Source organism: Trichosurus vulpecula, chromosome 6 (genome assembly GCF_011100635.1).
Source record: "Trichosurus vulpecula isolate mTriVul1 chromosome 6, mTriVul1.pri, whole genome shotgun sequence".
NCBI lineage: Eukaryota > Metazoa > Chordata > Mammalia > Diprotodontia > Phalangeridae > Trichosurus > Trichosurus vulpecula.
Genome location: NC_050578.1, coordinates 252,752,755 through 252,768,992, shown reverse-complemented (window position 1 = coordinate 252,768,992; position 16,238 = coordinate 252,752,755).

Genomic DNA, 16,238 nt, shown 5'->3' with positions numbered 1-16,238 from the left:
GAGAAAGATCTCTGGATTTCTGTCTTTGCAGAGTTCTGAGAGCATTCATTTAATCTTTTTTTTTAAATCCATAATCGTATATAAGAGGAGAGAAAAGATGATTGATTTAAAACTGGAAAGGCTCTTAAGAGAGATATATTTCAATTCCTTTATTTTACAGATAAAAAGGTAGATATTAAAGAGTGGTTAAGTTCTGGCCCAAGGTTTCACAGACATTAAATGGCAGAGCAGGGATTCGAACTCAGGTCCTCTGTGTCAAAGCCAGTGAATGAGGCACTGAGCACAGAGTTAGAAAGACTTGAGTTCACGTCTAGCTCCTGACACTAGCCGTGTGTTCCTGGGCAAGTCATTTATTCTCTGTCCTGTTTCCTCAACTCTAAAGTAAGAATGATAATAGGAACCACGTAAGTCCTTAGTAAGGGCAGCTAGGTGGCACACTAGACAGAAGGGTCTACAGTAGGGAAGACTTTTTTCTGAGTTCAAATCTGACCTCAGACACTTAATAACTGTGTGATCCTGTGCAAGTCACTTAACCTTGTTTGCCTCAGTTTCCTCACCTGTAAAATGAGCTGGAGAAGAAAATCACAAACCACTGTAGTATCTTCGCCAAGAAAACCTCTATGACTGAAATGTGACTGAACAACAATAAGTCCGTAGCATAGTGCATGGCACTTAGTAGGCCCTTAAGTGCTTATTGCCCTTCCTTCGCAGGGTTCAGTTCATTCCAAGAATAGTATAATACTAAATCTTTCTCTTAAAACCTCTTTAAATAATATCGTTCTGGGGTGATCATTGGTAAATCTAGACTCCTGGGTGTAGATATATGAATTGTCCTCTTCTGTGAATTGACAACAGGGTCAATATCTTTTGGACACTTTCAGGATATGTTGTATGATAATAATAAATGCTGAATTCCTTCGCCTGTATGTCTTTCATAGAACTCCTGCTCAGAATATTCTTGGGCTTATTGATGTTGAATCACTGAATTCAAGGGGGAGTCTTGGGAGTGTTTCTTACTTCTATTATCTACTTTGAAACAGAATCAAGGATAAATACTGAAGAAAAATCACAGACACTGCATCATGCCTTAGAGTAATGTGGCTCTAACTTTAATTTCAAAATTGCAAGTTAAAAGAACAGGGGGTTGCTCAGCGAAAGCTTATCCTCTGAATAATGAAGTAAAGAGAAAAGTCTTGCCTTTGGATCTGTACTTGCATAAGTACTATCCCAGTAGCCCCTCACAAGCCTTGGAATGTTGACAAGTCACTTCCCCAGTCCAGGACCCAGTGTCCTCATCTATAAAAGGAGGAGACATGGACTCAGTCTGAAGTATTTTTCTGCTTTCATAATCGATGACTCGGAGTTTAGGAGAAAAAACAAATCTTCACTCTGGGGTATAGTAGATACTGGACCTGCCTTGGGGTTGGAAAGACCTAGGTTCTTGTCCTGCTCCTGACACTTCTTATCTGAGTGACTCTGGGCAAGATTTTTTTTAATCTCTCTTCACCTAGAGTTCTTCATCTTCAAAATGGGAGGAAAAACTGAAATAACTATCACATAGATGTGTTGAAGCTTGAATGAGATGCATATAATAGGATTTGCCAAATTTTAAGTTGTGTGTACATATAAATTTCTTTTCTTTTATTTCCTTTTCATTCCTTTACCAATCTTTCTTTATACCTTTCCCTCTTTCTCTTTTTTCTTCTCTCTACCTTCCTCTCTCTTTCTTTCTTCTTCACTCCCTCCCTTCCTTCTTTCTTTCCTCTATCCCTTCCTTCCTGTCCTCCCTCCCTCCTTCCCCCACTGCCTTCATGTCTCCCTGCCTGGTCAAATCAAATGTGGAGTATTGTGGTCATTTCTGGGTTTCATACTTTTAGTGTCAGTTTATATGTATAAACTTTTTTTTTTCTTTTTTTTTTATTTCCTTTTCATTCCTTTGCAAATCTCTTTTTCTTTCTGTCCTTCTTTTCTTTCTTTCTGTCCTTTTCTTTTCTTTCTTCCTTCCTTCCTTCTTTCCTTCCTTCCTTCCTTCCTTCCTTTCTTTCTTTCTTTTTCTTCCTTCCTTCCTTCCTTCCTTCCTTCCTTCCTTCCTTCCTTCCCTCTCTCTTTTTTCTCTCCCTCCTTTTCTCCTTCCCTTCCTTCCTTTCCTCCTTCCTTTTTCTTTCTTCTCCTCTTCCTTCACCCCTCCCTTCTTTCCTTGTTTTGCTTTGTTTTCCTCTGATGTAGCTGCTGTCATCCAGGTCTGTGACTTCATTGGTTTAGAACTTTCTTGGTGTGAAAGTTCCCTCTACCAATACAGATTATCAACTCTTCTATAGCTTAGAGTCTCAGTATTAAGTGTGACGCAGAGAAGTTACATGATTTCCCCAGGGTCGCAGAGTTACTACTTGTCAAATTAAAGACTTGAAGTCAAGGTTTCCTGACTCCAAGCTTATTCTTTCTCTACCATATCACGTTGCTTCCCTCAAATGACAGTTGTTATCACCTCAATTTATGTTTTTTAATACTTCCATTAAATTTCATTTCAGGTCATTAGCACATATATGGCCAGAGTATCCCAGTGCTAAAAAATAACTGAATTCCATTTCCTCCATCTAGGCCAAAGAGAAAAATAACCAGCTGAGGACATGGAGGATGACTTGACTGGTGAAATGGAGGAAATGTATATTTCTAGCTAATTAGCATTTCCTAAGTGAAACCAAAGGGCTCAGAGTATTTTATTGGAATTCCTCAAAAAAGACTGTGTAGTTCAACCAATAGGAATGGCTAACATTCTTTGATCATCATCAGGTCCCAGGTATTTGAACCAAGGTCTGTCTTTTGTTATTTCTCCCAATCAAGATGTGTCTCAAACTGAAACTAGATCATGCCTTTATTTTGTACAGCCTACGAAACAAAAATAAGAGGAAAACAATGAAGAAAAAAGTGGGGGCACTATCAGTGCATATCATATATCAGCTCTTACTAGTAGCAAAGAATCAACACAATGAATCAGAGACGTTTCAATGAGCTTGCATTCCTCAGGCAAAGAGGGAAAAAATGAAAAAAACTAAAGCAATCCTCAGACTTGAGCTCTACTCATTTAACTTTTCAGATCATTTAATTAGGGCATCAGTGATTCAGGGGAGTTGTTTGAAGACTAAGCAAATAAAATAGAAAATAAGATAATGAGTCTTAGGAGAGACAGATTTCAATTTCTTCAATTTACAGATAAAAAGGCTGATTTTAAACAGTAGTTAAGTTACTGGGCCAAGGTTTCACAGATACTAAGTGGCAGAGCAGGGATTCAAACTCAGATTCTGTCCTCTCAATCAAAAGCCACTGGGCACAGAGTTAGGAAGACTTGAGTTCATATCTCACTTCTGACACTAGCTGTGTGTTCCTAGACAAGTCATTTATTCTCTGTCCTGTTTCCTCAACTGTAATATATAATAGCTATAATATAATAATAATGATGATGATGATGATGATGATGATAGCTGTTGGTTTCAATCCCTTTCTTAAAAAGGAAAATTCAAGAAAGGAAAGCAGATAGTCCCCCAGAGTACTTGATTTAAATGGTGAAGTCTTTTCGGTCAGAGCCAGTGAAGGTTTAATGTGGTCTTTGTAAAAAATGACTGAAAAGTCCCCATAATTAAATTAAACATAAACCTGGACTGTTTTACTTAACCATACTGGAGAGGACAGACCTAGCTGTACTCTGCCCCTAGTTAGATCACACGTGGACTATTGTGGTCAGTTCATGCTTTAGGGTCAGGTTTGGCAACATGCAGAGTACTCAGGAGAAAGTGACCAAGAGGAGAATTGTTTTGGAGATCACTGCATATGAGATTCTTTTGAACAAAAGGGAAGATTTAGGGGTTACATGACAACAGGCTTCATGTACTTGAAATATATTCAAACTTATTTCAAGTTTTCAGTTTATTAAAAAGTCTCTGATATTCATGATAAGAAAGCAAAGTTGTTTTAGGCATAAGAACCCTACATGTGCAATGAAACCTGGGTTCAAATCTCACTTCTTCTACTTTATAGTTATGTGAACCTAGGCAAGTAATTTCATGTATGTGGACTTCAATGTCTTAATGTATAAAGTGAATTTGCTGACCTCTCAAGTCCCCTCCATTTAGGAATGAAGGTGTAATCATATATAAACCAGGGAGATACAGTAATGACTCCAGTAAATGCCGAGCTCCGCTTTAAATAAATATGTTCATATACATGCACACTTACGTATACTTGTATATATGTGTACACATGTACATATACATATGTGCATGTACGTATGTGTATATGTGCATATACATATGTACACATACATGCCATACAAACACCAGGCCCTTGTTTAGAAGTGTAGAAAAAAAAGGTTAAAAGGATTGGAGTTTTAAGGAAAGAGAAGACCTACAACAATGACCGGAAAGCTGAGCTATGAATAAAATTCTGGAAACAGGGACACACAAATTGGAAAGGGACCTAAAATTAACTTTTAAAATAAATCACATTGATCGAGTGAGTCTTTAATATTGAAGGCAAAGCAATGTTGAAACTATATTTCCTCCATTCTCTGGGTATTTTTTTAGCCATCTGTGAGACTGGCGTCACAATGTAGTGAATAGAAGTCATGATATATATTGGAATTATAGCTAATAATTCCTAACAGTGCTATAGCACATTAACACTTTCTAGAGGTTTTTCATTTGCTATCTCAACTGACTGTCATAACAACTCCATGAGTTAGTTTCTAGAATTATCCCCATTTTATACATAATGTCACTGAAACTTAGAGAGCTTATGTAACTTATCCAGGGTCACCCAACCAGTAAGGATCTGAGATAGGATTTAAACCTGGCTCTTCCTTATTCCAGGTGTTGTGCTATATTCATCATGACAAGCTACTTCCGATGGGAGAAACATTGTATCTTAGTCTCAGCTCTGCCATTATCTTTCCATGGAAAGCCATACAAGTCTCCTCTCCTTTCAAGGACTTCATTTTTCTCATCTGTGAAAGTGTAGGGTTGACCTGGTCTTAAAGTCACTTCTATTTGCTACCCTCTTGTGCTTTTACTTCAGGAGTTTTCAGAGGCAGGATTACCTCATGTGATTTTGACACAGAGCTCAGAGTTTATAGAAAAATACAACCTCAGAGCTGGAACTGATGAGACAATTCTTCTAAGACATTGAAGTGCCTTGCCCAGTATCATAACGAATAAGAGGCAGAATTAGGATAAGAACCTTGATGCAGACTTTCCATATTCCTTTCTTTCCACCAAATAACATTCCCTTTGTTTTCTCACATTTTCCCCCTTTTTTGATGTTGGATATTGTTCAAAAGCTCAGCTTGTGTTTGTGAGTGTTTGCTTAATACTAATCATGTTCTCACTTCTCTGATGAGACCCATTCTGAATTGGAAACTCAGATTTATTGAATTGGGAAAATAGCTGTCTATATAACAGGCAACATATAACTTTCAAAGAAGTTGATATTAGCTATTCCTTCCAGAATTACAAATCAATAATTTATAACTGCAGAGAAGAATGAAATATAGGTTTTCCTTTCTGCTAAACAAATTGGATCAGTCATTGATCTCAAACTCTGACCTCCAGTGGGTCATGAGAGGTAGGTCTGTTGAATGGGTTCATGGGCAATGGAAAGAATACAAAACAGGAGATCTAAGTTCTATTCTTTCCTCTGATATGTGACATTGGGCAGATCTCTTACTATCTAAGTAATTCAGTTCCCCACCTCTTCTTTGAAATAAAGGGATCATAGTACATGATGACTGAGTTCCCGGCCTGACACAACTAGGGCATGATTCTATGACTCTCAGTCCTAATGACCGAAAAAACGGCTGACTATGGAACGAAAATAAGCCTTCCCAAGAATTATTTTGTGTATTCAGACTTGCTGAAAGGCTTAGAGCCTTGTCTTAAATCATATATACCACCAGGGTCAAGAAAGCCAATTGCTAATCAGAAACATTTTCTGAGACTTTGATTCTTTTTTAAATATCTTGTTTATTAACACACTTACTACTATCTTTTCCTGATATGATAACATTGAAATTTTCCAAGTCAACATCATTTCAGGATGGACAGTGAATGCATAGGCTTTGGATATCCTTTAACCATAGTCATTCAGTACCATGTTAGTTTAAGTCAGCCCTTAGGATAGCTGTTCTTATTAACCATACTTTGTTCTATTTTTTATCACCTCCCTCTCACCCTGTGTTTTTTTATTCTTCCCTCCTTTCCTTTTATCAAATTTCAGGCAGGAATTATAGCAAATCATTTTAACAAGCATTTATTAACTGCACACTTTGGTCAAGCACTATACATGACTGGGGATATAAAGAGAAAAAAATTGGGAATAGCTCCTACCTCAAGGTGCTTAGGGAACTTACATTCTGCTAGAACAGACTGAGTAAAATATATATAAATAAGTTTCGCTCATAGAAGCTCTGAAGACCTTCATGCAAGTTCTATTTTCATAAAAAAGTCCTGTTCCCAAAGCTTGACTCTCTCTCCCCTTGGATTTTAAGGATATTCCTGAGGAGTCAAGAGTGGGCCTCTAACGCCATCAGCTTGAGCCCCTACCAGGGAACTTCCCAGTGCAATTATCAGTTGAGAATCATTTCATCAGTCAGTCTTAAGTATCATTTAGACAAGGATATTTACTAATTTAGTTCAATAAAATATTGATTGGTATAAAATATCTCTCCAAAATCTAGGACACACTCTCTCACCAATTTAAGGGAAAGAAACCTCAAGCTTAGAAAGCACATGTGGCAAAGGGGTAATAGAGCTGATGAAGGTATCTTATTTAGGACACTGATGAGACGAGGTGGAGCTGCTCTCTCCAGAAGTACAATGATAAAACACTGATGAAGATCAAAATCCTCTGGACCTTTGGAAGGTGGAAGGTCATTGTCTATTCAAGGGTTGAGGATGGGGAAGAAACCATTCTGAGGTCTTTTCTGTTCACTCTCCCTTACCACCCTCATTAGTTTCTTCTCACGAAGTTCAGCTAAAACTATTCACTATAATTTCTACAGTTCCCTCCCTCCCTTCTCAAACCAAATAATAATTTATAGATGATCCCTGAGACACAATCAACTTTATTTATCCCATGTGATTCTGAGGCTATGTTATTCTAGTTGGAAAGTGATTCCACAGTTTGTCTAAGTTTTGTTTTTGTTTTCTTTCATTATTAAATTTTATTTTTAATTAATGGAATAAAACAAGCATTCCAATAACATAGTACAATAAAAAAGATGATTGCACATGAAACTGCAAATCTACCATGCAAAACTTGCTATTGCTTTCAAATATACAACAAAATTAACATGTAAATTACTTTTTTTTCTTCCCTCCCCTCTACCTTAAATGACTACCATTAGATACTATATATATATATACATACATACATACATATACTGTCTAATATATACATAGTATCTAATATATACACATAGTTTCTAATATGTGATTCTACATATGTATATATAATACTTATATATGTGTAAGTATGCATATATATTTGTATATATTATGTATTTATATGTGTATGTGTATATACATATGAACATTATATATATAAAATTATTCTGTACATTTTCTATCTCTCAATTCTTTGTCTGGATGCAGATAGTATATTTCTTCATATGTTCTTTATAGTTAATTTGGGTATTTATAATAACCAAAATGATTTATTCGTTTAAAGTTGTTCTTAATATCGCTGTTGCTATGTATGATGTTCTCTTGGTTCTGTCCATTTCACTCTCCATCCAGATACGTTATTGCCTAGTTAAGAGATTAGAGGAAAAATTCAGTTCCCCTCTCTTATTACATTTTATTTCTGTTATTCAGTCATTTTTCAGTAATGTCCAACTCTTCTCGATCCCGTTTGGGGTTTTCTTGGCAAAAATTTTGGAGAACAGTTTGCCATTTCCTTTTTCAGTTCATGTTACAGATGACAGAACTGAGGCAAACAGTGTTAAGTGACTCACCCAGGGTCACACAGCTAGTAAGTGACTGAGGCCAGATTTGAACTCAGAAAGATGAGTCTTTCTAACTCCAGGCCCAGCACTCTATGCACTGTGGTGCTACCTAGTTGTCCCTCTCCTTACATAAGTCTATAAAAAGTAAACAGAAGGTATCCCAATTCCTGGCTAATAGACATATGAAATGTTTGTCAATTGATTGAAACAATAGTAATTGGAGAGGGATAGGTCTAGACTCTACTCTAGACATAGGAAGGGCACCTAGGAAAATGGATGCATGTGGAAAAAAAGAATATTTTCTTTGGAAAAGATGAAGTGCATTCTCTTCCATGTATACATTAATCAAAGTGTGGTGTTCTCCTAACTTTCTTATTTTTATCTCTGGTGCCACCAACCTTCCAGTCACCTAGAGTCACAATCTATACTCTGTGGCCTCTTGAATTATCTATCATTCACCTCTCATGCAAAAGCTGTCGACAAATATTGTAGATTTTACTTCTCAAATGCCTCTCATATATCTCCCTCTCTGTTTATTTATAACCCCCCTAATCCAGAGTCTTATCTTCTATCTATTTGGATAGCCTTCTACATAGTGTCTTTCCTTCTGATCTCTCTGTTTTCCATTTCATCTTCCACGAAATTATCAAATTGACATTTCTGATGCCCAGATTTGTCCATAGGACTCTAACACTCAGGAATCTTTAGTGGCTCCCCGTTGCATCTAGTAGGAAATGAAAGTCCTCTGTCGTATAACCTAGCTGCAATCTCTTCTTTCCTTCTGATTGCATATTGCTTCCCACCATACACTCTGATTTTCATCCTACCTGACCTATTGTGATTGACCATATGTGTAACACAACATTCTATTCCCCCCCCACCATTTCTTTATATATCATCTTTTGTACCTGAAGTATTCCTCCTTATATCAGTCTCCTAGACCCCCTAGTCTTCTACAAGGCTCAGCTCAATGGCTTTCTACTCTCTGAGGCTTTTCCTAATTGTAATAATTTTGTGTGATCCTCTCCCACCCCAGGGTAATGGCCTTGTATTTATTTTGCATATTTTTGTATTGATTATGTGTGTTTCTGTTGTTTTTAACCCAGTAGAACATAAGCTTGTGGGATGGGATCAACTTTTTGGTGTGTTTTATCTTTGAATGAACCTAGACTACTGCCCCACAAATAGTAGGGGCTTAATAAAGACTTGATGAATTGATCTGAGTCAAAAGAACTGTACAACAGCCTTGCTATTTTTCTTAAGCCACTGGAGTGAGTGTCATTTTGACATTTGAGCCCTAGTGACAGGAATTAATCATATTGTTATAGTAGACAGAGCCTTAAGTTCCTGGGAAGTACCTCAGTTCAAGTCCCTGTTGTATTAACCATTAGTTGTGTGCTCTTGAACAAACGCCAGGACGCTGGTTTTCTTACCCCTAAAATAAAGGGGTTAGAAAAGTAGCTTCAAAGGTTATTTCTCCCTCTAAACTGCTCTAAGAGGCATCATATCCTAATGGATAAAGCACTAATCTTCAAGTCAGAAAGACCTGAGCTACAGATCCTGTTGGTTCCTTATTTGTAAAATTAGGTGAATGGGTTCTATGGCCTCTAAAGTTCCTCTCAGCTTTAAATTTATGATACAATGGATTGTTTCTAAAATTGCAAGTCAGGAGCCTGCTGTGTTCTTTGAATTTTTTAATCCCCTTGTCAAACACCATGTCCTAGTGAGGCTTAGTAAATGTTTATGGAATTAAATCAAATTGTTTATTAAAATCAAATCAAAAATTTTCCCATCTAGAGAACATATGGATTCCAGTTGAGTATGGGTTTACCAAGTAGCAGTAGCCTTGAATTGTGTAGAGTAAACTTTGTTTTCTTTTCCCTTATAAAGCTAAACTTTTGATCATAAAACATCCTCAATAAGTTTACCATCCTTTAAGAAGGGTTCCAGTTCTTGAATTCTTCTTTGCATCTTCATATTCCCTTCAGATAATAGCATGTTTGTCAAAAGAGCAACTTGGCCCCATGAAGTGGGTTCCTGAGACAAGGGTGGATTGATTTGCCTTTCAAATCCCAGGTGATCATAGGACTTTACAAGTCTCTAGGAACTGCTGTGTAATTATACTGGAGTAAGCAGAAAGTAATTACCATGGTCATGGTGAGGAGCTTTACCCATGGAATTGGGACCCAGGAGTCATTTGCTTGGCTATGTTTTTCTTTGGAATGTTATTTTATTGCTTTCTCTGGATGCTCCAAGGACTGAAAAGGATGACTAAGAAATGGTGCTGGAGACTTGACACCGATTTATATAATGGCTTCTTAATTTGGGTATCATTATGCTGCCATTTTTTGACTAAGGACTGAAATCAACAACTTTTAAGAGTTGAGGTACTTTTTATCTAAGCACAGAAATCATACCGATAATATTTACAGATAGTATGTGCTCTCATCATCTCTGCCCCTGGATTTGCTTCCTAGTCTCTATAGAAGATTGGTTTATATTCTCAGTGCTGTTACTCTGCCAATGAATCAGCTATTGTTTATCATGGAAATATCATGAGATGGACTAATATGACCTTATTTTGAATCTTGGCACTCTGATACTTAATAGCTGTGTGCTTTGGCCAAGCCACATCCTCTTCATAAGCTTTGTTGTCCACATTTGTAAAATAAAGAGTGGACTCGATGCTACCAAAGGTCACTTCTGATTCTAAATCCTATGAACCTGTCATTCAGCAAAGCTGGGAAGGATAGCTAACATGCTGTATGATGACACTGGAATAAAAAATGGTTTTTTTTAGCTGTGATACTCTTGGGAAAAAATCTACAGTGTTGAACCTCTGTTCTAGAAATGTCCTCCTTTCTGTCTAATATAATCTTCTATCCTGGTATATTCTACATCCAATGTCTTCCATGATCTAAACTTGTAGAAATTAAGTGTATCTAGAATGTCTCTGAATGTGATATCAGGTAACCAAATAGCTGTGAGTGTTATAAAAGTTATTTTATTCCATTCTCCAAAAATAAAAGATTTACCCCTTACTTAGTAACCCTAGTATTCAATAGAGAACCAAAGGAAAAGTGATGACAGTCTGGCAAGACCTGGGCATGCTCAGCCTCTTCCGGGACCATCAACTCAGTTCTCCTATTGCAATGAATTAAAAATGGTTCCCATTGATAACTGGTTTTATCTCTGTGATGAAATAGTTAGGTAATCTCCAAAATGACTGAGATTGTTGCTTTAATGAATTTTAGCCTAATTAGACCATATCTAGAATACTGAATTCATTGCAGGGCACCACATAAGAAGAACATTGATAAGCTAGAGAACATCCAGTAATTGACTAGGAAGTTAAGAGGATTCTAAAGTGTGCCACCAGAAGAACCAATACAGGAATTAAGGAGGTAGGTGGCCCAGTGGATAGTGTCAGACCTGGAGTCTGGAAGACTCATCTTCCTGAATTCAAATCTGACCTCAAACACATACTAGCTATGTGACTCTTGGCAAGTCACTTACCCTATTTGTCTCAGTTTCTTCATCTGTAAAATGAGCTGGAGAAGGAAATGTCAAACAACTCCAGTATCTTTGCCATAAAAACCCCAAATGGGGTCAAAAAAAAGGCAGCTATGACTGAAACAACCAAACTACAACAAATCAATCGATTTAAATATATATGTATGTGTGTATGTATGAATATATGTATGTGTATATGCATGTGCATATATGTGTGTATATGTATGTGTGTATATATATATGTATGTATGTATATGTATGTGTGTGTGTCTGTGTATTTATACCATATGTACTCTGTGCCACACATACTAAGTGCCAGAGGTAAAATGACATAGTTTCTTCCATTTAGGTCTAATTAACAGAGCCAAGAATCAAACCTAGATCTTTTGACTCCAAACTGAAACCTCAAGATTCTTTAAGTCTTGATTCTGTGAAACCTGTTTCCTAGATATCAAGAGTGAATAGACTGGGATTTCCAGAGATGAGGAAAATAATTTAGCTCCCTTCATCTGTGGTAGTTTCTGAAGTTGTGGTTTAAAATGGGATATCTCTCTAGGGTGTCAGTCATTTGGAGGCTACTTTGTAAGGGGGATGACCAGTTGTTAGGAAATGGGGGTGCAGGACACCAACCTGATAAATTTTTTTGAGACATTTCAGGCTTGATTTCTAACCCCATCAAAGAAAAGGTTTCCTCAAAGACACGACACTCCTTGATCATCCATTAGCTTGACATTTAGATTTTTATTTTGTTAAAATGACAGAATGATTGGTTAATGACAGTGCTCTGGGATATCATTGCGCTATGTGACTTCTCCAATAAATGCCCCCAAAGTCAAGATTATTTTTATTATTGTTTGGAATATGAAAAAAGGAAACAGTCATTAGTCAAGAGCCTTACAGTGTTCCAAGTAGTGTGCTAAGTGCTAGAAATGCAAAAAATGCAAAATATCCACATGTGACTGCTTTCCACTTCCAGCCACAAGTGCATTTGCATGAACGTAAAATAATTTAAGGCAGGAAAGGAGGGTGGGATCATAGAACTTAGAGAAAGAAAGAACCTTAGAGATACCTAGTCTTTTTTTAAGCATCTTACTTGATTCATTTTTAATTTTATTTATTTCATTTTAATTTATAAAATAAAGCAAGCATTTCCATAATATATAGAATTATAAAAAAATGCTTGTATGTGCAACCTTAAATCTATTATGTATAGCTTGCTGTTCCTTTTATATATATAATTATCATGTAAATTTATTTTTTCTTCTTTTTTTCTTCCCTTTGAAGAAATCTATAACAATCTGTATCTAAACCAGAATCCTTTCTATAGTTTATTCCAAAAATTGTCTGATGTGATATCTGCTGAAGTATTCCAATTAGAGTAATTCCAACTAGAGTAAAATGATGATGTTCTATTGTTGTGGTCAACTCTTCATGACCCCATTTGGCATTTTCTTTGGCAAAGACATAATGTTTTAACATTTTTTGTAGAAGAAGAAGTTAAGACCCAGTGACCTTAGAAGTGACTTGTTAAAGGTCACAGAGTAAGTAGCAGAGCAAGGTCCTAAGCTATTTCCTCCATTTACCTCTTACCTGATGGCAACATTAGAAAGAACCATAGTGCCCTGACAGCCTGATGGCAGGGCTAGTCTTGACTGATACCAAGGTTGCAAATTCCAGGCCATCGTTTGCATTTAGAGCAGGTAGCACGTTTCCAGTATAAGAAGCCATATCCTAGGAAATAATATTCTGTTGATTAGCCAGTCAAATTACTTGAGTCTCCTCTCCATAGCCCATTCAGTACATAATTAATGTTTATTTCCATTTTGCCATTCATTATGCAAATCCCTTGCATGAAAGCAGCAAAAGTGGGACTTCGTGGATGATGGTTGTTTTCATTGGCGGTCATTATGAAAGACGGGCAGGTAGCGGGAGCATCTGCTTAACTCTCTTAACTCTCATCATCTGGCATTTTGGTGAAAGTAACAGTGCCTCAGATATTTGATTTTATCATCACTGTTAAGGAGGTGCCTGTCAGTGATATGTTTGCAGTCCAAAAATCTATACCTTTCTTCTCTCTGCCTCTCTCTTTCTCCTTCTCTGTCTCTCTGCCTCTCTCTGCCTCTCTCTGCCTCTCTGTCTCTGTCTCTCTCTGTCTCTCTCTGTCTCTCTCTGTCTCTCTCTGTCTCTCTCTCTCTCTCTCTCTCTCTCTCACACACACACACACACACACACACACACACACAGAGTTGGTTTTCACATCAGATTGGACAAAAGTATTGAGCAGATGCCCCCTCAGGTGGAGCAGGGTTAAGAATTAGGTGACATATTACATGGTATTCATTTCCTGTTACATTCTTTGATAGTGAAATGTGGCTTATGGATTGTACTCAGAGGCAGCACAGGCTCCTTTCTCTAAGTGAATCAGACACTAAGGGTACATCACCTTGTCTCCACTCCTTACTGCCTTAGGGAGGTCATTGTCTAATGGCAAAAACAAAAATGTTGTGTTTGTGGTTGTTCTTGTGGTTGTTTCCTCTCTTCTTCCTTTTTCTACATTCATTGACTACTCAGGGTGATTTATGGGAGAAGTCCATTTGGATGGCAGTGATCTATTCTTTGCCAGAGGTCTGTTCTTCAGAGAACTAATTTTTTAACCCTAAGAGGAGGACTGATGTATTGGTGGCCTTAGACATGTAAAAGCTCACAAACAGAACTAAGGAGGAAAACATATACCTCTGTATGAATGCATGAATGTGTATGTATACATGGAGTAAGGGCAGCTAGGTGGTGTAGTGGATAGAGCCCTTGAAATCAGGAAGGCTCATAGTTCAGAGTTCAAATCTGGCCTCAGACACTTACTAGCTGTGTGATCCTAGGCAAGTCACTTAACCCTGTTTGCCTCAGTTTCCTCATATATAAAATGAACTGAAGAAGGAAATGGCAAACTACTCTGCTATCTTTGCCAAGACAACCCCAAATAGAGTCACAAACAGTCAGACACAACTGAAATATCTAAACAGCAACACATGTGGAGTGCATGTATGTGTATATGCACACATATGGAAATGTAAATATACAGTGTATGAATGTTTATGTTAATTTAACCCCTGTAGGGAGATCAGTAATTCAGATAGGTCTTTGATTTGAGTTCCAAATAAATCTCTGAATCTATATGAATCCAAAAAGAAGCAGGAGATATGAGTGGAAGTTGCAAAGGCATACTTCACCTTAGGAGAAGATAAAGCAACTTCTTCAAAATTAGAACTGCCCCCAAAGTGGGATGTGATGCCTCAGAATGTAGTGGATTTTCCTTTATTCTAAGACTTCATGTAAAGGCTGTAACCAGCAATTGTGTCATCTAGTGCAAGCAGCATGGAATACATACTCAATTCAACTTTGAATTCATGCTGTGAGATTGTTACAATGAGGAATTTTCAGTTCAGTGGGAAGGGAATCGGTTGTTATAGTGGTTCAGTTATGGAGATTATTAATAATACGCTCAGGATCTCAATGACTACAACTTTCTTCTATAGAAAGGTGTACGCTAATTCATTGTCTTTGCTACATTTTGGTGCCCTGAAGCATAGCACCAGGCGCTAAACCCTAGTTATTGCTCTGATTCATGACAAGACTGGAGGATCATCCTCTGGGTATATTATTATAGAAGGAATAGTGTTGCAGTATGGGCAAGACTAAATGACCATTGGCATATGAATCCAGACATGAAGAATTTTAGATGTTAGAAATCATAGTTTATTGTCTTATTTTTGCAAGCATAGAATCAGAGAGAGGGTAGAGCTGGTGTTGTAAAAACAGGGACTCACTTGAGCTCTCCCCCAAACCCCTCCAAATACCTTCAAAATGACTCTAAACAAATTCTTGAGCAGCAGAATCCACAAAATAACAGAGTGAAATAAATTTCCAGCCCAAGACAACCTAGAAGGTCAACAGGAAATGTCTGTTGCACAGGGCTGAGAGACAAGTGCAGTCCAGCATGGGCCGTACTGGCACAGATGGGCCAGAGCAGGCCTCAAGAGAGTGAATCATTGGTACCTGTGGCAGTTGCCAGACTTCTCAACCCACAAATACCAAAGACAACTTAGAAGGTTAGCAGGAAAGGTCTATCTGACCTGGGTGAGAGAGGAGCTGTGTTTGACCTCAGCCCCATGGTGGTGGCAGCAGCTGCTTCCAGAGCTCTCAGCCCAGAAATGGTAGGGGGATCAAGCAGGTGACCAGAGGAGGATTGCAAGGATATCTTTGCTGGCACTGAGGCAGAATTCTCTTGCTTTGCCTGTGCTTGGATCTGGGTCAAAGTCCTGGGTGATGGACCTGGGGTGAGGAGGAGTTCTGGTGTGGTGGAGCTTGTGGAGGTGGTGGAGAGGGAATCCTCCTCACATTTCCAAGACAGAAAAGAGTGCTTGTGGTCACGCACAGACCAGAGCACAGACCAGGAGAGGAGTAACACCTCTCCTTTGATCATATGACCTTGAAAGAACTAAAAATTTACAGTTCCCCCAAAATATCTCTGAAAACAGCTGCACAAATCCTGTGAAGCTTGGGGCAGTACATCCTCCACACTGGAAGCAGAGCTGCCCTACCTTAACAAAGAGGTAAAAAGTCAGGTGATTGGTTGGGAAAATGAACAAACAGCAGAAAAAAACCTGAGACTATAGAATCTTAGTTTGATGAAAAAGAAGATCAAAACATACAACCAGGAAAGCTCCTACATCCG